The 19,093-nt window shown below is 33.5% G+C and overlaps 1 protein-coding gene across 1 annotated transcript in view; it reads right to left on the bottom strand.

Moving 5' to 3' along the window:
• The window catches only part of LOC126887199 (uncharacterized), a 505,416-nt gene that overhangs the window by 64,776 nt on the left and 421,547 nt on the right, over window positions 1-19,093 (bottom strand). The gene's annotated exons all lie outside the window — the stretch shown is intronic.

Raw genomic sequence — 19,093 nt, 5'->3', positions numbered from 1 at the left:
GAATTTTGTTTTGGATGTTAAGTTTTGATCTGCGCCCAAGAAGCCAATACATTTACCGGAACTTCAAGTCTAGCTCTCTTCTTTTGGTCTGGATATGTTTCTTCCAAGTAAGACGTTGGTCAAGATGGAGGCCAAGGTATTCAGCGTCCGTTATGTGTTGTGGCGGTTGGTAAACGTTATTTGAGATGATTTTGTTTTGTTTACATTTGTTCACCATTTTGTGTACCATTCACTGAGTATGTCCAGATGGTGTTGCAGGTCTTGTGAGGCTTGTATGGGATCTTCATTTACAGCTAGTATTGCTACGTCATCAGCAAAGGAAGCTATCGTAGTATTATGAGACTCTGGTATACCGGCTGTGTAGAGTGAGAAAAGCAGCGGCTCGAGAACACTACCTTGCGGAACTCCGGAGTTAATAGGACAGAGGCTGGATTGTTGGTCTTTGAATTTTACAGAGAAATATCTATTTGATAAGTAAGATTTGATTAGGAGGAAATAGTTACTAGATAGTGCTAATTTTACTTTGTAAAGCAGACCTCTGTGCCAAACTTTGTCAAACGCTTGTGAGATATCTAGGAATACAGCGTTGCAATATTTTCTTTCTTCGAGAGTTTTTGATTTTCCCGAAAACCAAACTGATGTTCTGGTAGTAATGTTAGGAATTCATGATCTGCGTATATTCTTTGTAGCAGCAATCTTTCAAAAACTTTGCTAACGATTGGGAGTAGGCTGATGGGTCGATAAGATGTTACTTCATTGGGCGCTTTGCCTGGTTTAAGGATCATTATGATTTCTGCAAATTTACACATTTTTGGAAGGTATGATAAGCTTATCATGCGACTAAATATTACTGTTAGCATAATAATGGCCTTACGAGGAAGTTGTTTTAGTACTTGTGCCGAGATTAAGTCATAACCTGGAGCCTTTCGTGAGTTGAGTTTGGTTTTCTTTCTTGACTTCTCTAGGAGTAAAACTTTTGATTGGAAGGGACATTTGACATGCTGCGCTAATTAGTTCTTCCACTTCTTCATCAGGGTCTGGTGGCTCGGTTTGAAATACACTCGTAAGATGTTCAGCAAAGACGTCCGCTTTTTCTTTGTTGGAACGAGCCCATTCACCATTTGGTTTATGGAGGGGAGGAATAGTTGTGTAGTTTTGTGGAGGTTTTTTAAACTTCTTAGTCGCCTTCCATAGCGTCTGATCATTTGCTGTAAGGTTTGTAACGTAATGTTCGAAGGTTTCGTTGTTTGCAGCTTTCATGGCTACTCCAAGTTGTCTACTTAGTCTATTGTATAATATGTTGATCTATGTTGTTTCTATATCTTTGCCAGTTTCTTCTTGCACGACATTTTTCAGCAATGAGTTGCCGAATGTGTAGGGGAACATTTATTGTATGTGTCGGTCTGCGTTCAGTTCGTGGTGTAGATTGCCATGCCGCTTCTTACACAAGGGTGGTGAAATATTGAGCTGCTGTATCTATCTTGTGTGGAGATTTGATTCGCAAATTAACATTAATGTTTTCTTCTAGGTAGTATTTGAAATCTGCTTAGTTGGTGTTTTTTGACACTAAAAATGAACTTGAAAACAAAATTCATGGTTATTACAAAACATCCAAAAGACAACGAGATATTCCATATTATTAATAATATTCAGATAGTAGGGTAGACAAATACAAATATTTAGGAACATTGGTTAGTCAAAACGCAGAACAAATACAAGAGATTAAAAGCCGTATAGACATACTAAGGGGAAAATTTGCGAAAATGAAACATCTATTATGTAGTAGAGACCTAAGAATGGATATAAGAATAATAAGACATGGAAGCAATTATGTATAGATTAAGAAATTTGAAGCTTTTAAGCGTTGGTGATACCGAAGAAACCTACGAATATCATGGGTAGGCAAAATTAGCAATATTGAAGTCCTTGATAGGGTTAATAAGACTATAAGAGGGAAGAAAAATATAAAGACAATTAACAGGCAAAAGCGTGAATATTTCGCTCATATTGGGACCGTGCAAGTTCGGCAAAGCGACCCCTATTTCTACGCTCTATACTAAAATTCGCACTTTTAATTATATTGGCCAATTATATTAGTCCTGGTTACTGGATAATTGTCAAGGCCATAGTCCAAAAAAATAATAAGAAGAAAAAATAAGATTCAGGTTATGTTATGAAAACGTCAACAATTGTATGTAGTAAATAAAATTAGTTATTAAAATGCAGTACTGCAAGCAAAATAAAATTAATTAAATTTACCTTTATATAATAATTGCATATCATATCAATATTGTGGAGCAATATATAATTTTTCTGCTTCATTGACAGAAGGTATGAAATATACGTCAATTTGACAATTTCAATTGACAATATGAATTATTTAAGATAGTTGCAATATTTTTCCGCGACTCGCGCAGGGTCGTTTCTCGTTTCCCCTTCCAAGTACTTGCACACCGCGAATAGTAAGAGGTCCTCGTTATAGTCTGCTGCGTTTGATTATAGCGGGCAAAATAAAAGGTAAAAGAGATGTTGGAAGAAGACGAACCTCTAAATATAATAAGGAATGGTTCAGTTTGAGCTCTAACCAACTGTTTAGAACTGCTGTGATTAAAATAAGAATTGCCATGTTGATATCCAATCTTCAATAGAAGATGGAACCTTAAGACGAAGAGTCTCACAGTTAAGAATATGGTCGGAGAGCAAATATTTTCGCTATTTTCGCTTATATTAGGTACTATAATCTAACAGGAGCCTCTACCTAGCGACACTTCAATCTTGTCGTATTGCAAATTGCAATATTGTTGAGGGCACCATTGTCGTAGTGTGAATGAAGAACAGACTTTTCCGAAAAAAGACAGGCAATCGTGAATGATACCAATATAAATAACAAATATGAATTTGCTATATTTCATAAATCATGATATACATACGCTTCTTCTTCAGTGCCTTATCAAGACTGTACTTTGGCGATCATTAGAGCTATCATAGTTTTGTTGACCACTCTTCGAGAAAATATAGTTTTGTTGACCACTCTTCGAACATCACGAGACAAAAGTTCAGCAGAGGCCATTCCAAAGCATTGTGGTGTTATTTGTATTACTTTCAGTACAAATAATAAGTTAAACAAATTAAGAACAACATGAGCCAAAAGAAAAAGCATCGGCACGGTGGTATATACAAACTTATATGTGGTAACTGCCCAAAAACTTACATCGGTCAAACTGGTAGAACCTTTAATAAACGTATAGCAGAACACAAAATATCTGGCTTTCAATAATAGAAAAATATATACTCTATGTACGCACTTCACCTTTTAGACCATAATCATTCTTTTAATGACTAATTTAAAATTCTGTGTAATCAAAGGTTTTAAGTCATTTTTATTAGAATCTATAAAAATTAATAAAATAAACAATATAAAAATATACAAAGCCGTAAACATAAATTAGAACAATATTTGGATAAAAAACAGAAGAAATAAAATAAGATACATTTTGTTTAACAGAAAAATTAAACAATTTTGGCAAAAACATCACATTTTAAGTACCTAATATAATAAATAGTTTATAATTTATAATAAATTGTTTACAACAAAACAAAATTTTGTTCCATGTCTAATACGCCAGTTAATGGGATATTACCTCCGAATTCTATCCTACTGCATGGGATTTAATGAAATTTTGGGAATAGCCTCTACTTATCTCCTAATTCAAAGTCTACGCTATGCCGATGTGTGCTTTTATCTTGGAGGTGGTTCCCACCCCTTTTCGGGGGTAGAAAATTTCTTGGTTAAAATAACCACGGAAGTGGCTAGAGAACTTAATTTTAAGCAAAAACTGTTCTATAATTTTTTTTTGAAAACTCAATATTTTTTGAGTTATTCGTGGTTGAAAATTGGCCATTTTCATTGAAACATAACACCTTTTCGAACGGTTTTTTGCAAATATCTTAAACACTGTGCATCTAACTAAAAAAACTAGGTATATAAAATATTTTTGTAGCTTATAAAAAACCAAAGAGACTAGTTCCTTCATAAATCTTCTAGTTATAATATAAAAAGAGATATGGTAGGTGAAAATAGTTTGTTTTTTTTTGGTCCATGCTCAAATCGTTGTATTCAACTTGAAATAACAGACAAACGGTCGATTTTAGGTGTATAATGTTACCAACACCTTTTGTAGTGCTTAAAAAGATCTTTAAAAAGAAATATTAAAGGAATATTGCATTCAAACTAAGCGAGATATGCTGCAAAAACATTGATGATTAATGTATTTTAAGAAAAAATGAGAAGTATATTTAACCTCTCATCCACTAGAATTTTAATGTATCATTTTACTTCTACAATACCTTTTATTATAGTATTATGGACGGGTTCAAAAAGTTGGACGGTTTTAAAATGAATTGTTTTTAAAAAAAAAAGAAGATCAATTTATAGAGCGCATTTTTTGATTTCCTTAAAAATCGTCTTTTTCTACATGTAACTTGAAAATGGTAAAGGATACAATAATGAAACATAAAACTAAATTTTTATTCAACAAAATGCTACATTTTTGTGTGGTACATTTTTTTCGTATCTCTTATCATTTTCGAGTTACATGGAGAAAAAGGAAGATTCTTAAGAAAATTTAAAAATGCGCTCTATAATTTGAACTTATTTTTTTCAAAAACTATCCATTTTAAACCCGTCCAACTTGAACATAGAAATAACATTATAGTAAAAAGTATTGTAGAAGGAAAAGGATTCATTTAAATTCTGATGGAGGAGGGGTTAGATGTACTTTTCACATTTTTTTTAATTCCATTAGTCATCAATTTTTTTGCAGCATATCTCGCTTACTTTGAATGTAATCGACATTTAATGTAGCTTTTTCTAAAGGTCTTTTCAATGCTACAAAAGGTATTGCTAGCATTAAACAACTAAAATCGACCGTTTCTCCTTTATTTCAAGTTAAATATACCGATTTCAGCATGCACCAAAAAACAAACTATTCTCACCTACCACATCTCTTTTTGTAATATAACTAGAAGACATATGAAGGAACGAATCTCTTTGTTTTTTTATAAGCTACAAAAATGTTTTGTATAGTTTTTTTTGTTAGATGCATAGATTTTAAGGTATTCGCAAAAAAACGCCCGAAAAGGTGTCATTTTTCAATAAAAACGGCCAATTTTCAACCACGAATAACTCAAAAATTATTGAGTTTTCAAAAAAAAATTATTGAACAGTTTTTACTTAGAATTAGGTCCTCTAGCCACTTCCGTGGTTATTTTAACCAAAAAATTTTACACTCCCGAGAAGGGGTGGGAACCACCCCTAAGATAAAAGCGCACATCGACATAAGGTAGACTTTGTTTTTTGAGCTATTCTCTACTTATTGTGAAAATATCAAGTAAATCGATGTAGTAGGATGGAATTCGGAGCCAAATAACCTCATTGACTGCCCTATAATGCTAAACTAAAATTATGTGTACAACAAATCCGTTTATATTTATTGCCCCTTCTACGTTTGTTGGTATGCATGTATGTGGGTGGTTTATTCGCTAAGAATGAAATGTAGAAAATAGAAGAAGACTTCGGGGAATTTTATTTTGTTGTAGCGACACAGTCGGTGTTAACTCGAACTGGTTTTAATTTTTATGGGAAGATGCATCTGGACAAAGACAAAGTGACTCGATACAGACACCCAATGCTGACTTAAAGGTCTTCTTAGTTTAAGAAGGAAATCGATAGGATTGTGAACGCTAATTGGAAGGATATCAATTGATTGAGTGATTTTATATTATGGTAACCAATAAGATTGATAAATATTCTATGGGAAAATAAATCAACAAACAATTTTTTGTAATCGATAGTAACATAATGTCAAAAATTTGATTTAATACATACATGAGGTAACAATGATGTGGATGCAAAAGATAGTTTGGTTCAATTAAATAATTTTTTGTAATGTAACAATTTTAGAACTCATCTATACCTGCTTTCTTCGTACTGCTTTCTGTGTTACTTAAGGTTCCGTGTTACTCAAGGGATATTAACATCGATGAACAGAAATTGGATCATCTACAAAAACGCGATGGAAAAACCAGGATTATGCTAAAACTACAGCAAATAACACAGAAAGACCGTCTAAGGATAAACTATGGGAAAACAAAAATGATGACCAATCTCCACATAGAGAAATCATCCACAGAAGTTGTGGAAATATAATATATTTATTTCGGCTACGAAATAAGATTAACGCGAAACAACCAAACTTGTGAGCTACGCCAAAGAGTAAGTTTAGGTTGGACTGCATTCGGAAAAATGAGAGATATGTTTAAAACAAATGTCCCAATCTAATTAAAAAGGAAGGTTTTCAATCAGTCCTCACATACGGACTAGACTAAGTCTAAGTCTCACAAAAACACCAAAGAAAAAATTGAGGACACAACCTAAAATGGAGAGAATAATACTTCTTCTTCTTCTTCTTCATGCACCACAACCTTTCAGATCGTTGGTACCATCATATCTATCTTAATTTTATTCAGTGACACCGTAAATAGCATAATTGTATCAATACCATACCAATCTCGCAAAAGTTCTTCAACAATGAAGTCCCTCTTCCTCCTGGCCTGCGTTTGCACGTTATTTTTCCTTGCATAATATTTTGTAGCAACCTATATATTTGGACCTTTCATTGCATATCCTAAATACTCTAGCTTTCCCTTCTTGATGCTTTTTATAATCTCAGTAGTCAGGGCGGTGTCGTGCTATGATGCGGTGAGGCAGTCGCATCAGGCGGCATCACAAGAGGGGCGGCATAATCAGTAAGATCAAAATGCAAATTGAACCACTGAATAATTAAAAAAATATGTAGGACCAAGTGTTAGCCGAAAGTATAAATATTTTATACAACTCTTATCTTTTTCTATAAATTCTTTGTTATTCCGACATTGAGGTATACGATTTATGTTTTAACAACAATGTCTAAGCGAAAAAATGAAAAGTTACAAACAATCTAGCTATGACCAAATGAAAATTACTGCAAATGAAATTGCAGAAAATCTTGATATAAGTTCCGAATTTCCAGCTGAAAATGAAATTCGAGCCTGCAGTGGGAGCACGCAAAATAGAATTCTATTTTGCTGACGCCACAAAACGAATTTCACAATGCGAGAATCGACGGTTGCTAGGCAACGTGACGTCACTAAAATATAATTATATTTTGCGTGTTCCCACTGCAGAAGAAAAAAGCGTCGATTTGATTAAGAAAAGTCTGTGGATGAGCTCTTAACAAGGAAGATCAATTTAAAATAATATTATTCATCTACATTTTAAAAATTGTTATTGATGCTTTGATTGATAGCTTTTCGCTTCTAGAAACTCTAAAAATTTTAAATTTTTATATTATGACATCATAATTTGATTAATTTTAAATTGAGGGAAATAGATGATAAGACACTAGAAAAATATTGTATGAATCTTCATTCAATACTTTCAATAGAAAAAATGAAAAAGAAAAAGAATCGGATATAGAGGCAAATGATCTTCTAGAAGAACCTCTATTTAAGATATGTATATTTATGAGTCAATCAGTGTTTTAATTTACAAAAAATTGCGCAACTCTTACAAAAAAAGAGATATTTGGATAATTCCAAAAACAAAATCTTAGTGATGCCTTCGGGAAAATACGAAAGGGCTATGAAACAAAATCAGCTCTTCAATTTTTCCACAGAATTTTTTAAATTTAGGAGAAAATTTAACGCTTCCATTCAGACCCGTATAATGCCATTTAATCAATTTTTTTGTTACCGTAATAATAACAAACGATATCAATACATATAGGTACATACAAACTGATGTAAGAATCTTGAAAATCGATGTACAAATAATAAAGTTATAAGTTGTGAAACTTAATCAAAAATTTTTAGTGGCGAAGTTGTGTGCCGGTGAGTGTATTTATGCCAAAATAACCCTATTTCTTTATATCCAAATGTAGTTGAATCACTACGAATTTTATTAACGCTCTCTGTCACGGTAGCTAGTGGGGAAAGTAGTTTTTCAAAATTAAAAATTATTAAAAACTACTTACGAAGCTACATAAGACAAACAAAGATAAAAAATTTAGCACTCATTTCAATAGAGTCCCCACTAGCTGCTACTTTAGACTACACCAATCTGATTGACGAGTTTGCCAAAATTAAAGTCAGAAGGGTAAAATTGTAATTTTTGTAGATGTTATGTAATATTAATACAAATTTGATTTAATTTAAAGTATGTTTTGTTTTTAAAATAAAAGGTTTCGTTCATTTTGTGTAGTTTCATTTAGTAAAAATAGAAGTTAAGTTTCAATAATATTTAAGGGGCGGCATTTCGAAGACTCGCATCATATTGAAAAAGTGTACCGCACGGCTCTGTCAGTAGTCTTGCTGAGACGTTCTAGTATTATGGAGTTTCGAATCTTCTCCACCCAAAAAACTTTTAAAATTCTTCTATAGTAGATATTGATAAATTATTTCACAGTTCAAGACTCGACATCATAACATAAGACCGCGAACACGTAAACGCGAAGTAGGCGGATCCTCAATGCCAATTTTTTGGGTCTCGGTTACATAATACCTTGGATATCCTTCTAAAAGTGGCTCTGACCTGCTCTATTTTGAATCTAATTTCACTGTGACTCTCCACGTTACAATTTAACTGATATCCAAAGTAAACGATTCGATCAACTTACTCAAATTTGTTATGATTAGAGAACGGAATATATGCAAAGTACATATAGATGCATATATTGCATATTTTCAGACAACAAACACAACATTGCATATTTAAGCTAAACACGATTTATTTTGCATATTTTAAAAATAAGTTATATAAAAGTTTAAAATTTTCCTCTCTTAGTTGGAATTTTATAACTTCGATATGAACGAGCTCGTTATTTATCTATCTATCGCTCATTATTATCTATCTGGACTTTCCCATTACTACCTGAATTTGACAATTATGGGTGTTCCCAGAAAAATATTATTTTATTAGCGTAGCAAGTCGTAGGTACCTACCTGCTTTTAAGGGTCTAATATTTATTTTGTCAGTTTCCGGCCAACATTTGTTTAAAGTAAACGTTGTATCGTATTTAGTGTTTTTGAAGTGATTGGTATATATTAAATTTAAATATGTCTACCATTCAAAAAAGTGCTTGGATAAAGTGTTTTCCCGAGTTAAAGCTAAGTGGAGACAAAGTATTTTGCAAGGCCTGTTCCAAAACCGTAAGTTACATTCATTTTCACATTTCATTTTTTAAATGAGGAATTTTTAAAGGAATTTACAATTAAGTGATTCGGTTAATCTTGTTAACACTTTTTCTGCTCATTGTCAAAAAATTCCCGGAAATACAGGGATTACAATAGGAAATAAATTAAAAAATGTTTTAGAAAAAATGAGGGCTTCGATTGTTTGAGGAAAGTTGTACGTATGTTTGAAAGCAACTTTTCTGAAGATAAAATCCAGGAGGAAAATAAACTTCCTGTAGCTGGCTGTATACCATAAATCACAAAAATACCAAGTTTCTTGTAAAAGGTATATATTAAAATACCCTAAATAAGGGTCACAATACAAAACGTTTTCGGATTAAGGAATCCATCATCAGTGTTTAAAAGCCAAAATTTGCATGCCTGAGCCACCAAAATGTATCGGGTAAAAACCCTTTAAATGTAAATAATAAGGATGTTTTACATATGTGAGATTTTCTTCAAAAAAAGTTCCAACTACGTGGGGAGAGTCCTGTGTTGCCCTGGGTAACATCCAGGTTTATCTATACCATCCAATGAATTTTATATAAATATGTAAAACATCCTTATTATTTACATTTAAAGGGTTTTTACCCGATACATTTTGGTGGCTCAGGCATGCAAATTTTGGCTTTTAAACACTGATGATGGATTCCTTAATCCGAAAACGTTTTGTATTGTGACCCTTATTTAGGGTATTTTAATATATACCTTTTACAAGAAACTTGGTATTTTTTCTGAAGATCTTACGACTTGGCAAATTAGTTTACTGCCTAAATTAGAATATTGTCCTATAACATCAGTAGATGTAGAACGAACTTTTTCTGTGTCCAAACACGTTTTTAGTGATAGAAGGCAAAAGTTGCTAGTTGAAAATTTTGAAAAATATTTGATTATAAATTCATACTATAATTTAGATTCTTAATTTAATTATAATATCAGTTTTTATGTGTCATTTCATTTGTTTTAATGTGAAAAATAAATATGTATTAAACATAAATGTAGGTTGAATTTTTTAAACATAAATATTTATATTTAATATATTGTTTTATTTTTGAGTATTTTTAATATGCATTTGCATATTTAGACAAATTTAGAAAAAATACCTGCATATTTGTAGTAAAAGTAATGCATATATATGCGCATATTTTGGTAATGTTGTGTTGCATATATTCCGCTCTCTAGTTATGATCAATGCTTCTATTTACCGAAATAATGCTTGGAGTGAAAGACATTATCGCACGTATTACAAGGCAAAAATGGAACATGGTGGACAGGTGGACAGAAATTTGCTTAGAGAAGACCAAGGACAGACAAGCGAAATTGGAGAAGAGCCCAACGCTATGGAACGATGACCTCAAAATTATTGTGACCAACTGCTTAGTAGAGGCAGAGAACAGAAATGGATGGAAATATCTAGACGAGGCCTATGTTTAATAATAGACAAATGATGATGATGATGATGATGATGAATAAAAAATAACCATGTTTTGTTGATATTCTGAGGATGAAATTCTTATTGATTTTCTTAGGTTTTATACTTAGCTGTTGTACTCTTCAAAACCTGAGATACTTTTGGTCAAATATTTTTAGAACTTATGTAACAGTAGACTTCCCAGGCCATTTCCGAGTTGACAAGTTTTATTTCTTCTCTCTGATCTTCAAAGAGCAACTAAGCATACTTTTGTTGTTGCTGTTAAAACTTTTGTATCCTACTCGTATATGTTAAGGCAAATATCTCACCCGTCATCTATGATGGCTGTGAAATTTCTCTTTCCGTCATCTATGATGGACTGACGATAGTTGTAGAAGGGCGTTGGAAGCAGTTTGAATTTAATATGTTATGTTGTTATGTCATTCGTACTTTTGCTTCTGGTCGAAGTCGGTTTAATACTATTTAAATCCCTTCGATTGATTAATATATTGATATGACTATTTTGGTATGATGGTATTATTACTATATTGGGGGAACGGGTTCCACATATATATTCGTCACGGATGAAGAGTATAAAATGTATTTTTTATGATCATGCTCTTCACGAAAGAAAACTATCACATTCAATTCAAATATTGTTATGTTTTTTTATTTTTAAGCGTTTTTACACTTAAACTTTTGGTTTGTGTGTATGATCATTATGAATGAATATATCTTTAATGATAAATAAGAGGTTCAAAATTGTTATTTACTAAATGAAAAACTACAAAAACCACAAAACCATTAGCGTTGTAATCGTAGTATCAAAATGGCACCAATTTTCTGCTGTATTTATTACAACCTAGAAAAACAAAAATTTACGTAACGTGAAATTAAGTCCAAATATTCAGACTAACGTAAATTATCACACTTTAGATAAAATAATTACCACACTATGTACAAGAAAACAAGTGTGCCGCTTATATATTAATTTGAACTATATAACCTTTGCAATTTGCAGCTGGCTCATCCTTAATTCGTTAATGCATGAACGAATTAAAAAATCAGGGCAAATATTTCGGCGTTTTTCTTTCTTGTTTAATTAAAAAAAAACTACGCAAAAAATAGGTAAAAATGTTATCTATATCGCATCCTATAATTTATGTAGAAAAATTATAAAATGATTCATAGCATAAATTGTTTCATTAGTAAATTGTACTTATTTCCTCCTAATCAAATCCTACTTATCAAACAGATATTTCTCAGTAAAATTCAAAGACCAACAATCTAGTCTCTGTCCTATTAACTCCGGAGTTCCGGAAGGTAGTGTTCTCGGGCCGCTGCTTTTCTCACTCTACACAGCCGATATACCAGAGTCTCATAATACTACAATCGCTTCCTTTGCTGATGACGTAGCAATACTAGCTGTAAATGAAGATCACATACAAGCCTCACAAGATCTGCAACACCATCTGGACATACTCAGTGAATGGTACACAAAATGGCGAACAAAAGTAAACAAAACAAAATCATCTCGAATAACGTTTAAAACCGCCACAACACATGCCCACCTGCAAGAATCGAAAATGTACGAATACCAACAGTAACAGACGCTAAATACCTTGGCCTCCATCTTGACAACGTCTTACTTGGAAGAAACATATCCAGACCAAAAGAAGACAACTAGACTTGAAATTCCGGCAAATGTATTGGCTCCTTGGACGCAGATCAAAACTCAACATCCAGACAAAATTCTTCTGTAAAAAGCAATACTCAAACCTATTTGGTACTACGGACTACACCTCTGGGGCTGTTCAAAGTCAACATCACTGAATATCATCCAAAGATTTCAGTCTAAAGTTCTAATAATGGATGCGCCATGGTACGTAACTAATCAAACACTTCAAGAAGACTTAAATATACCTTTCATCAGAGAAGAAATCCATCGAGCATCTGAATCACAAAACGAGCGTATCATTCACCATGACAATGAGTTAGTAAGGGAATTATTCCATAATGGCCCTGCCACAAGGAGACTAGATAGAACCTGGCCTCAGGACCTATTTTAAAACGTAAACATAAATAGAATAAGATGAGACATCATTGGAAGTCCCTTCTTCATGCCCAAAAACATGGAACAAATTTACTTAATACTCTTTTAATGATGTAGATTGTAAATAAACATAATTACATAAAAAAACTAAATTGTACTTAATATTCATTTACTTTTAATATTACCTTCTTAGACAAGGACATTTAGAACAAAAAACACCGGAATAAATCGATTTTTAAATACACCACCTAGAGACTTACAACTTTTTGCATTGTGTTCAGGATGTCAGGAAAAAAACATGTCAAAATAGGTATATTAGGGGCCAGATTTTGTTACTCGGGGGTTTTTGGGATCGCTGAAAAGGACTAAGCCATCAGAACCAATCTTCGGAACACTTGGTGCCCAGGGTCACTACTAAGGCACGTCATTTGGAGTTTTGAGGGTTATCGGTACTAAATTGATACGAACATACTACTTGGAGGTTTTTGGAGTCACTGAATATGAATACATCATCAAAACCGACCCCCTCGATCACCCGGTGCACAGGATCACTGCTAAGCAGAGTTGGGTCGGATACTGAAAAAAAGTATCCGGATACCGGATACGGATACTCAAAACGTATCCGGATACTTTTTAAAAAATAACGAATACTTTCATTTAAAAATGTATTCGGATACAAGTATCCGGATATTTTTTTCGGATACTTCCTAGGAAACTTTGAAGGATACTTTTGTCTTTCTCAACTAAAACTCAAATCACAAATGAGCTAACGAAAAACTTTTTCTTTTGTACTCGGTAGACAAGAATTTGCAGGATTTTTCCTGTAAAAATCAAACGTGTTACTGCCTGAGCTTTTGATATTGAATTTGGCCAGCGTCGGACTAGACAAGTTATCAAATTTTAAACTTTTTAGGGGGTGTACTTATTTGTACTTGTAGGTACACTAAGATAAAATTATAAATATTAAGATGTACTTTATTATAATCCGAATAATAATTTCTTCTAATTATACAGGGTACAAAAAGGGGTTCTTCAAAAGAGAGATATAGAAAATATAAAAAATAAATGTAAGTAATTAATTAAACAACGTAACTTATGAAGATTTATAACTGATTAGGTAAAAACAAAGCTCAATTAGCTATATAATAATATATTATAACGGTGACGAGTACGAAAAATGGGATTTAACATATTAGACTAGGGTGACCAAATCATAAACTTGAAAAAACGGGACACATCCAAGGAGTAGTGGCGCACCTAGAATTTTTGTCTGGGGGGAGAGGGTTGGTTGGGCGGCCATTTTTTTTTATTGTTTGTGAAAGACATGTTGTATTTTCCTACGATTTTTTGTATATTTTTCATATGCCCTGGGGGGTTTAGCTCCCAAAACCCCCCTGGGTGCGCCACTGCCAAGGAGGATTTGGAGCGATACCCAAACAGGTGGGGAAAATTAAAACATGGTCTTTTAGCTAATTTGGGACCTATAAATCCTTTTCAATTTACATTTGAATGTGTAATTTACGTACGATCAAGACTGCGAAACAGAAAACTATAAAACTCCGCCAGAATGGCATGGATCAACAACCCGTCAGAACAAAACAGGGTAGAATACAAAATATCGAGAAACAAAGCCAACTCAACAAATAAAAAGAAGAAAAAGAAGAAAAATGACTGGTTTCGCTGGAGGATATTGAAAAAAAAAAACAGAGAAAACTATCAAAAGTCAAAGTAGCAAAAAATACGCCCAGCATTAAAAAACAAGAGGACTAAAAAAGCAAAAAAAGAAAAACCTTGTTTGAGGACATACAGATCAGCAAAATATGGGAAGACTATTACCCCATACTATAATCAATGATATTACGAAAAAATGGTATTCACTGTGAAGGAAATACACTGCGATGAAGAAGTAAGGCCGTACAAGATAACGACGAATAAAAAATTTTCACAGAAGATGAAATAACTGTGGAATAAAATACGGAGGAAGAGAATTACGTAAAGGAATAAACCAGTTAATACAACAAATATGAACAAAACAGACTACCAGCCGATTGGAACGGAGGTATTATAGTAGGTACCGATATATAAAAAAAGAAGATCTAGAGGAGTGCGAGAATTACAGAGCAATAACTTTATTAAACAACACATATAACATTCTAGAAAATATACGAAACATAAGACTTAAATCATGCACTGAACGAATATTAGGAAAATACCAGAACTAGTTCAGACCGGGGGAGGTCTACGATTAATTCCATACATACATTGGAGCAAATAATTCAACAATCGAGAGAATACAACAGAGAAATGCACCTAATATTCATGGATTTCAAAAGCGCTTTTGATACAACCAATCGGACAAAAATTATGGAGCAGCTAGAGAATGTTGGAATCCCAGAAAAATTAAGACATGCTAACAGTGAACCTAAAGAACACCAGAGCAAGGATCAGTTTCAACGGAATAACTTCTAAGGTGATTAATGTACACAAAGGCGTGAAACAAGGTGACTGTATCTCTCCGACAGTATTTAATCTGTTATTGACAATATCAGATATTGACATAATCTGTAATCATGAGGATGACAAACTTGCAAACAAAAACATTATTACAGATCAACTTCAAATAGTAACATATGCAGATGATTCAGTCATCACAGCGAATACGAAGGTAACACTTGCAGTTTGAAAATTACATAAGGAAGCGAAGAGAATAATAGGACTAGAGATAAACCAGCTCACAGCAAAATACATGGCGATAGGGAAAGATGAGCCAACTCAGAAATATCTAATAACACAGAACCATAAATTTGAAACTGTATCCACCTTTAGCTAATTAGGAGTAAAAATAGGGAAAACCGGAAAAAAGAGAACAGAGGAAAGAATGCTGAGAAGCAAGACTTTAAGTATAATATGAACCTATATAAGACCTTAATAAGACTTGGTGTTACATATGGGATGGAAACAACGACGATTAACAAGAAAGAGGAAGATAGCCTTCTGAAATTTGAAAGAAAAATAATGAGAACAATACTGGGCCACAATGTAACAAAAGAGGGAGAAATAAGAATGAAAACAAATGCAGAAATTGAAGAAAAATTAAAAAGAGAAAATATAGTCAGATAAAAAAACTCAACCCAACGCAAATACGGGACATTTAGGCGTCCCGAGATACTTTTTCGGGACTCCGGGACAAATCGTAAAAAAACGGGACAATCCCGTTTTTATGGGACGTTTGGTCACCCTATATTAGACATCTGGAATGAAGGAATGGCAGTATTGTGCCTACGTTAAGTGCATTATCAGCGGGCGATAAATATTTAAAAGTATCCGAATATCAAAAATTGTATCCGGATGCCGGATACTTTAAAATTTGATCACGGATACGGATACCGGATACAAAATTTAAAAAGTATCCGGATACATAAAAGGTATCCGGATATTGTATCCGGATACAGAAGTATCCGGATACTACCCAGCTCTGCTGCTAAGGCACGTCAATCTGGAGTTTCGAGGGTTATCAGCACTAAATTGATGCAAACAGATTACTTGGGGGTTTTTTCGAGTCACTGAACAAGAATACGCTACCAAAATCAACACCCGGAGCACTTGGCGCCTAGAGTCACCACTGAGGCACGTTATCTTCTTGAGTTTTGATGGTTTTCGGCAATGGATGTATGCAAATAGATTACTAGGCGTTTTGGGGGTTTCTGAAAACGAATACCCCATCAGAGCCGGCCCCAGACGACCAAATGCCCAAGATAAAAACATGTTATAATTTGAATTTTGGAGGTTTTTTTGGGCACCAGGTACACCGGGGGTCGGTTCTGATGGCGAATTCTTGTTCAGCGATACCAAAAACATCCGAGTAATCTATTTGCATCAATCCAGTGCCGAAAATCCTCGAAACTCTGAGCAGATGACTGGCAGTGACACTGGACACCAGGTACTCCGGTGATCGGTTCTGATGGCGTTTTCGTGTTCAGCGACCCCAAAAACTGAGTAACTCTGTAGATATTTTCAGAGCCGCCGCCAATAAGGTACGGATAGCTGTGATGATAGCCAATCTCTGAAAGAAGGAACTACAAGAAGAAAAATAACTTTTTTTGCTTATACGTTTTCTAACAGTGTTTAGTGTATGTTTCTTCTCTTTATTTTACTACGACCTCCTCGTTCACAACACTGTCAGTTTATTTGCCTACATAAAGATAGGGAGGTTGGTGGTTTTTTGAAACGCTTTTCTTTACTTCAATAGTTTGCATCAAATCTTTAGACGTTAATTTGACTGACTTTTCTTCAATGCAAATGAATGAAAATTTGTAGACATATGCATTCGCGGGAACAATACACGAATAGTCAATTAAAAAATTTTTATGTTTATTCATTGTTTAAATAAAAAAAAACGATTTTAATGGAAAATGCTTAAATTCTCTTGTTTTTTACAATGTAGAAACTTGAAACTTTTACGGATTGTAGCTAATGATATGAACTATACATATTTTTACTTTTTACGTTAATTGTTTACGTTATGCTTCATAAATAAATAATAAAGTTTCAAATTTTGAACACTATCTTGATGTAGTAGAAATTAAAAAAGTTTTATGGTGATTTTTTGAAGAAATTAATAGACATTCCTCATTTAGGTACTTGTATAAAATGCATCCAAAAGTGCGTAAAAATGTCAAAATCAGTATAATAAGGACCAGATTTCAAAGCACTAGGGGTCCAGTATCGGACCAACTATCGGACCTGCTGAGAAACGTCATCTTATGGAGGTTTGAGGGTTTTCGGCTCTAAATTTATGCAAACAATTACTCGGGTAATTTTGGAGTTGCTGAACACAAATATGATATAAGAACCAACCCTCGGAGCACCTAGTGCCCAGGGTGACTGATATGCATATCATCTTATGGAATTTCGAGGCTTTCCGACACAACATTGATGGAAATAGATTACTTGGGGGTTTTGTGGTAGCTGAAAAAAAATACGCCATCACAACCGACCTCCGAAAACCGAAAACTTTCAAAATTCCAAAAGATGACGTGCGCATCAGTCACCCTGGGCACTAGATGCTGCGAGTGTCGGTTCTGATGTCATATTCGTGTTCAGCAACCCCAAAAAACCCCCGAGCAACCCCAAAAAACCCCCGGGACTCCAAAATTTGACGCGCCTCAGCAGTGCCCCTGGGTACCAGGTGCTCCGAGACTCGGTTCTGATTACGTATTCGTGTTCAGCGATCTCAAAAACCCCTGAGTAATCTGTTTACATCAATTTAGTGCTGAAAGCCCTCGGAACTCCAGATGACGTGCCTTAGCACTAACCCTGAACACCAGGCGCTTTGAAGGTCGGTTCTGATAGCATATTCGCATTCAGTGAGCCCAAAAACACCCCGAATAATAAAATCTAGCCCTTCATATACAGATTTTGACATGTTTATTCACTTTTGGAAGTATTTTATGCACTTTAAAATGCAATTATGCATTTGCACCTATTTTTCTATTGTAGACTTTTTTCCTGGCGTCATTCTGAACATAATGCGAACAGTTGTAAGTCTCTATGTGCTGTATTTAAAAGTCGATTGATTCCGGTGTTTTTAATGCTAAATGCCCTGGTTTATTGGTAAAAATTTTAAACACATTTCTTTACTTCAATAGTTTGCATCAAATCTTTAGACGTTAATTTGACTGACTTTTCTTCAATGCAAATTAATGAAAATTTGCAGCCATATGCATTCGCGGGAACAATACACGAATAGTCAATTAAAATTTTTTATGTTTATTAATTGTTTAAATAAAAAAAAACGATTTTAATGGAAAATGCTTAAATTCTCTTGTTATTTACAATATAGAAACTTGAAACTTTTACGGATTGTAGCTAATGATATGAACTATACATAATTTTACTTTTTACGGTTATTGTTTATGTTATGCTTCATAAATAAACAATAAAGTTTCAAATTTTGGACGGTCGTATATTTGTTTATATATAAATCGGCGTTTATTCGTGTCAAATTTCAATACGATACGAAACAAAACTTCAACCCAAAATTGGAATTCAACAAATTCGTGTTTTTATCGTAGTCTTAGAAAAACCACCGGTAGAGACGTTTTGTGCTACAATTAACATTAGAATTCGTTTTGTCGTATTAATTAATTAAACGCTTATCTTTAGTTCAATCGTTTGGATAAAATTTTTGGACGTTAATTTGACTGCCTTTTCTTCAATGAAAATGACTAAAAATTTGCAGACATATGCATTCGCGGGAACAATACACGAATAGTCAATAAAAATTTTTTTGTTTAATAATTGTTTAAATAAAAAAGAAAACGATTTTAATGGAAAATGCTTAAATTCTCTTGTTTTTT

This window comes from Diabrotica virgifera, chromosome 6 (assembly GCF_917563875.1).
Source record: "Diabrotica virgifera virgifera chromosome 6, PGI_DIABVI_V3a".
NCBI lineage: Eukaryota > Metazoa > Arthropoda > Insecta > Coleoptera > Chrysomelidae > Diabrotica > Diabrotica virgifera.
Note: the sequence above shows the minus strand (reverse complement) of the source record. Positions and strands in the feature narration are given on the sequence as shown.